This window comes from Ornithodoros turicata, chromosome 1, assembly GCF_037126465.1.
Source record: "Ornithodoros turicata isolate Travis chromosome 1, ASM3712646v1, whole genome shotgun sequence".
In the NCBI taxonomy this organism is placed as follows: Eukaryota; Metazoa; Arthropoda; class Arachnida; order Ixodida; family Argasidae; genus Ornithodoros; species Ornithodoros turicata.
In genome coordinates this window covers 96,128,885-96,138,754 of record NC_088201.1, presented here as the reverse complement: position 1 = coordinate 96,138,754, position 9,870 = coordinate 96,128,885, and positions in this window count along the sequence as shown.

Sequence of the window (9,870 nt, the reverse complement as noted above, 5' to 3'; positions counted from 1 at the left end):
CTTAGGGCTTGTGCAACGTCGTTTGGAGCACAGCATTGATGGGACACTGATGGAACATTGATCAGTGGACACTCCACATCAAATGTCTTCAACGTTCCTTTTTTTTTTAGAATATTCCACTTGAGACAGATTATGAGGATGATGCAAGCATTCAAGCACACGAAAAATGACTGAAGACTGAGCAGAAGAAGAGGAGCCCCAATGAAGAGAAAATCAAGATACACATGGCAGCAACTTACAAAGGAAGGTGTGCAAAGCTGGCGGTAATGCCTGTGCAAGCGTTATTAGAAACATACCCCTACATAATGATTGCAGAGCGCGTAAGATGACGAGCAATTGTCCTCGATACATATTAAAATGGCTTGCTTGGCTGTCAGTTTTTTAGAGACTTTCAGAGAGCAGTCCAAGATGGCATTCAAGAGGTGGTCAATCTTACACTCAAAGGCACAATTTCCACCAGCAGTTCACTTCTTCAGATTGTGCAACAAATCCCCCACTTGGATGATGCCTGCTCAGCACGAAAAAAGCGTAAGACACTACTTGTTGTAGTGTATGTTTGCATATGGCAGCCATTTGGTAATTACATTTGTTCTGTCACAGACCTTTTTGCTGTTGCTGCAGTGCGCATCATGTGCCGTTGCATACGTGAGTCGGATGGCATTTCGCAGCTTTTCGTTCATGAAGGCGTAGGTGTAAGTTTTTTTTACTTGTGTACAACTTTGTCACATAGCTTAGGTTGCTGCTTAGTCCTCGGTTTACATGAGACTGTGCATTAATACAGTGTGTGAGAAGGGTACAGTAAAAGCCTGTTAATTTGCAGATAATTCGAACATTCATGGTCCCGCCAGCTTCCCATAGACATGTATCTATAATGCCCCTCATTAATTCACATGCAGACCTCTCCTACTAAGGATAATTGGAACTGAGTGCCACCTCCCATGTAAAGAGGTAGCCTGCCAAAGTGATTTTTGCCATCTCAAAAACACCACCACTGAAGTAAAAAATTAGAGCTGGACTGTTGCATTCAATACAGTTCTGTGGAGTGGGCTTCCCACAGTGCTTGTGTGCGTGGGATGAGGTCTGCCTTAGGAATAGGACGGAATTGCACAATTCCGCAAAATTATGTGGCAAGCGTCTAACTCCATGCAGCGTACCAGAATCCACGAAGTTCCGCGAAATCCTCATAATTTCTTCTTTACACTTCTTCTTTCACAACTTTTTTTACACGACTTTACACGACTTCTTTACAAAGGGAACTTTGGGCGATTCCAGTTTTACTAGCGCTGTATATAGCTCTATTTCCTTTAACTTTTGTTAATACAAGCGCCTTTTAATTCAAACTTCTTTTGCGTCCCCATGAAGTTGTAATTAGCCAGCTTCTACTGTATCAGCTTTCGATGGTAATCTTACCTGTATTGTACAGGGTGTCTGCTTTAATTGAAAGCAGAACACCTCACTAGCAGGGCAACAAAGGAAAACTGGATGACATATTCGTGGTATGTACTGCTTGGGACATACATGTTTGATATCTCCAGCCCCCGTAAAAGCGGGTTACCGAACCAAGTTGCTGTGCTACCGTCGCCTTCGCCTCACTTCCGTTCCCCTGGTGGCGGCGGGGCTGCGCAGCGCCACCAGACGGGAGAGATGGCGATCCGATAACCGCGCATCGTCTGCTAACTCCAAATGCATCGACGGGGCAGCGCATTCTTCGGAATGCGGAGTGTGGATGCGTGGACCAATGAATGGTCAGAACACCTCAGGGATAACACATCGGGAACAATTGAGAAAGTGTTGATAAGATTATCAACACTTTCTCGATTGTTCCTACGGTGTTCTTCCGCCCTCTACGCTTCCCTGCCGAGGCGAGTGTGCGCAGTGATTGAGAGTGGAGGGGCACCAACGCGTTACTGAGGTCCCGTGTTCCACAGCGTTTCTTTGCCTCATTTTGTATAAATTTATTATTTCTTTTTTTAATCCTAGCCAGCAAGCGAGGCTTGCTTGCTTCACATAACACCAGTAAATAAAATGAGGTAGTCCCTCGCTTGTGCCAGTTTCACGGAGCAGCCGTGGTCCATTGCATTACTGTGACACCTTTCACAAAAAGTCCTGACGACCGCAGGGACTGCTCAAATGTGGCCTAATCCCGGTGTACTTATGTTTCAAAAACAGTAAACAGGAACAAAAGGAAACAGGTTACAATTCCCATTGCGCTCAACATTCCGAGCGAAGCGCTGCCCCGTTGACGCATTTGGAGGTAGCAGACGACGCGCGGTTATCGGATCGCCATCTCTCCCGTCTGGTGGCGCTGCGCAGCACCGCCGCCACCAGGGGAACGGAAGTGAGGCGAAGGCGACGGTAGCACAGCAACTTGGTAGCCACCATAAGAATGCATCCGTGATCCTGATCACACAAGCCTTGTTCTACCACAACGCTTCTTTTCAAACGATATCGCTGAACGCCAGTTATATCATATTGTTCCGGAACGCTCGGTCCGTACAACAGATCGAAACCTTCGGACGTCAGGTATTCGGGAAACAGGGGCTTTCCTATTTTCTCGACGCATATAACCAGGCGATGGAGGAGGCGCATTTAGTTGTGGATCTTCACTCGCAAACACCTCCTTCCCGTAGCCTGCGAACGGGTATTTTACCGCACGATCGGCAGTTCGTGTTTATGCCCGCGAACTGACAGCCAATCTTAGAAGACATCGCACGCTCCTCAAAGTATTGGCCACCAGCAAACCGACGCACCGCGGAGAGCTACTTAAAGGGCTCAGCTGCGACGACATTCGAATCCTTTCGGAAATCTGTCTGAACATTCTACGTGGAAATATCCTCTTTCGACGGAACTTCATAAAAACTTGAAGAAACACAAAAAATCCTCCGCTTCCTTGCTTACAAGTCACTTCATAAGTGCCCCCGGCAGTTGAAGAAATATATTGGGCAACAACGAGGTGGTCTCATTCCCATACTTCCACTGCTCCTCTCAGGGCGATCAAGTCTCATGTGTTTCTGTAAAATGTTGTATTGGTACTATAAATTCAAAATTTTATTTCCCCAACTCATTTCAATTCGAAGTCGTGCGCTGCGAAATGGAGCAGACACGTTATTCACGTGGAAGCTCAAATATATCGTACAAGACTAGCACCATAATTAATACAGCGCCCACTACATACATGTAATGATTGCTCGAGACTGACAAATCGGCATGGAGATAGCGTGTTATGTTTGTTATTCATATTTACATTTATCTATGTTATTATGCTCATTATTATATTTATTCTTTTCTGGTAAAGTAGCATTAATACAGACAAACTGTGGATGAAATCCATTGTATAGAAGCCTGCTTAGCCGCATGGGCAGTAGAGTAGCGGGGAAGTGTCCATCCTCAGTGCTAGTGAAGGATGTCAGATGTCACACCTATAGGAGCATATGGATTAAATCTGAGTACACTCTGTGATTTCACGCAGACGTCAATGTCAATTCATCACTGCTTAGTGACCTGTATGCTATAGTGTTACGTTAGCGTGCTAACAGGGAATGTTGAACAATGAGATGTAAGGGAGATGTTCCTGCATAGTGGCGGGAAACTTTTGTGTGTGTGTGTGTGTGGCTAAGTGTACACCGTTGTTTCAGATGGAGAGGCAGGAGAAATTTAGGCGGCAGCACCCGTATCAACACCAGGGCGAGGGCACGTCAACACGAGAAGACTCCACGATGCCGCAACGATGACTGTGCCCAATAGAAAAGAGGTAGTAATGCTCTCGTTTTTCAACAATATGGGAGTGGCAAAATAAAGCAATTACAGTAGAAGTTGCCCTTAAACGTTCAGTGGTATCCTCCAGTTGGACAGAGCAAAAGGACACGTAGGAGAACCCCATGCAGCCTGCAGGGAGTGGCTTTCCCGATGCGCGATATGTAGGGGACACGTTGTCCTCAAGGAAGTCCACGAAAGGAGTCAAAAGCACACAAACAAGGTGGCCGTGACTGGAGAAGAAGAAAAGATGGAATAGTATGAACATTGTTTTGCAATAAATATTATGTTAAAATTCGAAGAAGTGTTGTCAGTCGCAGCAAGTTGTCGCAGTGTATGTCACTTTGCACGAACAGTGATATACAATAGTATAGCGAAATTTTCGTAGCGTCGCTATACTGTCCCCGTTTACGGTTAGCACAGTGGTTACGTCCCCATGAGGAGAATTCAGGGACATTCCTCTGAACGCTGGCTTCACCTTACTTCAGAAATGCCTTGTAAGATAAGCAGTGCCACGGGTCACATCAGCTGAAAGGAGGAACTGTTGGGTAGGGCGGGAGAGTAAGCCGGAGGCCGCGTGAAACGACTTATCATTGTTCCGCTATCCTTCCGCCAGCGCCGTTATCAGTTTATTATTTTTTGTTTCCCTGATCTTTTTACCAGGTGCCTGCTAAACAAGCTGAAGAAGTAATCTTCTTTCTCCGCTTCGATTGTACGCCAATTTGAGAGCTCGCCGTTTTCGGGCCGCGGGAGTACAACTTAGGAAAAAGCTTTCGAAACGCCCGGATTTTGTATTGAACTTCTTTCAGCCTCCCCTGCTGCTTAGGGGAGTAGGTCCTTGAGCAGAATCCTTAGGAATAAATCAACCCACGGATTGTGTTCAAGAAATGTTCCCCTATAGGGCCGCAAGGGAAAAACTTAAAGATAAGAGTCCAGCGTTACAGAAACTTTTGTCCCAAGCTGTGTTGACGGCATAGGTGGATACAAGAAGCCCATCACAAGCCTAATCATGAACTGCACAAGCAAGCCTTACCGTTGTTCTCAAAATTAGCGCACCCAGGACTGCATCTGCATTGGCCGTCGCAGTGCATAATGAGGACATAGCGCGTGTTACAGGATATCCGCCCCTTAGGTCATGTCTCAGTAATCAAAAACAATCTTTAAAAATATGGATAAAAAACATGTATATTGAGTTCGGCCCACGTTGCAGCAAGCTCATTTGCAAGCGGCTTTTTAAAAGCGATATCAGATGGTCGCGCAACCTTCAGGACGCCTACCAAACAATGCAGCCTTTCTAATACGTGGCTACAATTCTGCTATCCTCCTGCATCCGAAAATCAACTAAAGAGAAAGTTAGTGAGCTATTTTTTGAAATATTCATCTGACACACGTGTACTGTTGGTCATGGAATTTGCACCACGCTGCGTTCGTGCGTATACGAAAACAGAATGACTATGCCACTCATAATTACGGAATCCAAAGTGTGCGATATTCGATATCCTATTTTGCCCACACAGGGTGCGGTTCTTTGTCATGTTTTTTTTTTTTATTAATGCCACATTACAATTCTGCTAGCTTGAATATTTCAGAAGTCAGCCGTAATTGAGACTTACTAATTATTATTCACCGGGCAAGCGCCTACTCTCGGTCATATGATTTCCGTATATATCATATACAATATAGTAGTAGTACTTGCACTTAGCAAATTACAAAGTTGAGTCGATTAAAAGGGAACTCTATGTACAAAGATGTACATAGATATATAACGTCCTTGCGCTGTCGGGTCTACAGGGTATCCCGCCTAACGTGAAACGTGACGTTCATTTCAAGAGGGCGATCAAACGAAAGCGATCGCTACTTTTCTGCTACTTGAGTTAGAAACACGTGCTACGTCAAAAGTAGCACCTGTTTCGAACCCAAGCAGGTGCAAACTTGCAATGTTTTTCCTTTATTACTCTATTAAATATAGGCGGGACACCCTGTATGTGGATGTACTATATATATATATATTGCATGTACTTCCATTTAGACATCGTCTTATGTCTTGGTAATGTAGCTCTATTCAATATAACTTTTTATGCACGAAGGCTTTGGAAAATGACGTGTTCCTTGCATCGTTATGTAATACGCACGCCGGATATTTACCGTAATACAATGTGTTATTAAGTGTATTAAACGCATCTTGTGGGAGTACACGACAAACGACGAACAGCCTCCGCTGCACTGAATAGATCATAGTCGGATCCGCTGCAGGCTTCATTCGCCGTTCACCGCTCCATTTCACCTTCTTAACTGCAAAAATATACCCCCCGCTCAAAAAATAAATAAATAAATAAAAGAAGAGAAACCACCTGCATGACGCCCTTATCAATCGTCCATATCATTGCTAATAAACACTCTACCACTCTTCTTAGCTGCCTTCAACCAAGCTGAGTGAGCGTTTCTGTACCAATTGGCAGAAAGAATGATCACCTGCACTGTCCGTTCATGGCAAAAGATATTGATAGAGGTGCCAGGTCTGATAGCGACAAGTCTTGTTCTTGCTTCCATCAGAACGCGAACAGCCCCATCATAGATCGCAGTGGTCTTTTCCTTGTCATTTTGTTGAAATCGTGGGACACATGGTTCATGTGAACTGAAATTGTGTGATGTAAGTTTCGCTTTTAGGCTTACTTTGCCCTCTGATCTGACGTGCACATGTCGTATCTGTCACAAAGACACGCAGCATGAATATAGCAGAAAGACGAATGACAAAGTGCTAAGCAAACCAATGCAAATGACCATCTCTGGGGTAGCTTTTCTGCAACAGGAAGACTTCGCATTTGTTTCCACGTCTCGCGAGCACTTTTTTTTTCTTATTATTATTATACATCTGTGAATCATCCAGGCAACGTCTGCCAGCTAATATGTACCAGCGGCTATCCACAGGTCAGTGAAGACAGATATACTCCTGTGGCGGAAAGATCGAGCTGAAGAAGTGGGTATAAACGTGTAGATCAGCAAATTGCCTACCAACTCAAAGACTCAAACATGAGTTGCTGCAACGCATCCGCGATATCGATGTGCGATTTTGAAGTTTCAACTAGCGAACTGTTAGAATGGTTCCCTAATCACGGCGCTCACCACGTAGAAATGACAACGTACTCATATTAGTTCCATGTATCTAAGCAGCGTTATCGTTACAGCGCTCGTCTTCAAGTACCGATCCCTGTACGCGCGGCTTTTAGCAAAAATAAAAATAAAAAAGCGCAAACAGCAACCGGTGCGAAATGCATAAAATACTCAGCAAAGAGGAAATAGAGTAAAATAAAAAAGTAATTGCAATGAACGAAACGCGGGGGCTGGCATTCGAACCAAGGAATTTCACGGTGAACGCCGAAGCGTTACCGGCGACGCCAGCTGAACACGAGCTACATCTGCGTAACCTGGCATAAGCTCGTTCCGAGGCCTCGCTCGTTGATTGAGAACACGAAGGAGAAGTAAGGAGACCGAACTCTGCCGCGCCGTCGTTGAGAAAGTGTGGTCCCATTCCTCGAGTCTAATTCTGGCCGCGGCGCGGCGCTCGCGCTTCGTGAGGTACTTGCTCCTCTGAAATCACGTTCCCGTAATGCGCTGTTTGAGGCGTACTTGTGTGTCCAGTGCAAGCAGGAAAAAATATTTTGATAAAGAAACACGATTGTCGTGTATCAAGGAACGATCTCTCTTTGCATTTTTCGGTTCCAGTTTTTGTTGGTGCAAAGCGGGAGGCTTTCATTTTACAATGTGGGGAAGCCGGCGTCAAGGGGGTTCCACCTTGGTTTGAAGGCTTGAATGTCTAAATAAGCGTAGTGCTCTCGCTGATAAGAAGCTTTTAAGAATCGCAGATGTAATTTGTGTGTTATTTCAGATAAAAAGACACCCGAAGTAGAACAAAGGTTGCTGTTTGACATCGTACACGATGGCACGGGAATAAGTTCCATCACCAGCAATGCGCGACTGCGAGATCGACATTGTTGAATGATGTGCATTGATTATTATTGCTTCCCACGAACATCTCGCAGCGTGAGGAAAGGATGTAATTGAGCTGGTTAATCCACATTTGCATTCCAGCTGTTGCACGCGTTTCTACCAGCAGCTTCGTGTGCACAACGTTTTGAGAAACGGGAGCTAGAATAGAGTTACATTTCGCGTAACACCATACACGACAATGAAAAATTGGCTATCAAGCAAGCGGTTTTTACATTATGCACCATACACGAATTTAGTACCAAAGTGCGAGAACGCACTTTCTGTCACAGGTTTGCACACGTGGTACAGGATCCAGTACATGTACTTCAGTTTAAGGAAGAGATCCCGAAGATGATTTTCATCTTTGTGTTTCGTGAGGGTGTGAAGCCCATATGTACTGGATTTGATTTGTTTTTTTTTTTAAACTCCTCTGGGTAGAATACCTTGTGTAACGCTTTGAGCAGCAAGCTTGTGCTGAAGTAACTTGAAACTCCTAAGCATGGAACTGAACATCAAAGTCAGTGTTGTTCAAGATGCCAGTGTTGGTCACCACATATTGCACACTAGGCTTTCTTTTAAGTTACGAATTTATTTTCTGTTTCCAGAACCGTAGCATAGTGGTTAGTATGCATGAAAAGAAATAAGAAACGAAGTGTCACTAAAACGTCGCCATTAGGCTAACTGGCACTCATTCAGGACAATAGCCCCGGAACCTTCGGAGCCCCACCGTGTCCCGCCAGCAGAGCGTACTGCCCCTCATTGCACTCACATACACGAAGGTTTCTTAATTGCTTCACACGTACGCAAATAAAACATTCTCAGTCCCAGCTTATGTGGCGACACACATAGAAATTCCCACATATTCCGAAAAGATCGCGTCCGGAAACTTTTCAGAGCTTCAAACATACCATTCCCTCCACGCCATTTAAATGTGGCTTTTCAGCACAACCTTTGCTTCCTTTGAGTAGCTCCCACCTATGACACGAAAACGATGCAACAGATACTGCAAAACAGGATTGTAGCTGACCAGAAAATATTAACACATTACTGGAGAGACCGTTGTTCATTTTGATTAAACAAACGCTGGTTTTTAATCCTCTTTAGTAGAGCATTCGAGGACAAACAGCTAATTGCCTTGCATGAGATTTCGCGGAGCTCGTACCGGAGGGAGCGCCGCGCCGCGGCCAACAATAGACTCGAGGAATTAGTACGTCATTCTCCAGCCGAGTTTGGTCTCCTTACTTCTCCTCCGTGATTGAGAACTTCATATGCCCTAGGCAAAAAAATGGCGCTACTTTGGGTGGCGTTCTTCGTCACAGTTTGAAGTAGAACCTTTCATCTTCATGTCCTATGGTGGACATTTTCTGGGGAGCTTAGCGTTTCGTAGATATTTGCAAGCAGAGACGTACGGCCAGCTGTTACTCCGTACAAGAAACGCGAATGGGCTACGTTGGTCGGGCAAAAAATTATGTGGTTCTAGGGGCGCGATTTTGATATTAAAATGTCGTAGGGGGTCTCATTCGTTGATCCAGACGTGGACATTTTCTGGCAACACTGGGTTTATTGAGATGCAAGAGAAAAACGTGGTGCAATACATTGCACCTATGGGATATGCAGGTATAGCCCACTTTAGGGGGGGTGCCCCGCGGTTCTCGGAATGATTTCGCCTAATGCGACTTTTCAGGGCTGATCGCTTCCCCCATCCCTTAATCCCAATTCCTTAATCCCATTCCAATCCCCCATCGCTTAATTTCACATACTTACGTTATAGGATCTACCCCCATTTCTGCAACCAGTGAGTACAAGTATCTGGGTGTTACGTTTCAGTCAAATTTGCACTGGGAGGGACAGGTTAACAAAGTTGTTTCCAAGGCCAGCCGTACGTTGTTTTTTATCCGACGCAACTTTGAAAATACTCCACCAATAGTAAGGGAAACAGTTTATAAAGCAACAGTTCTTCCTATTTTAGCATATGCTTCTGCTGTGTGGGACCCGCACCAAGAGTATCTGCGTAAAAGAATTGAGTGTGAGAATATAGCCGCTAGATTTGTTACCGGCAACTATTCCATGAAGACTCGTTCCCCTGAGTTGGTTAAAGCATTAGGCTGGGAGTCATTAGAGCTGCGTAGG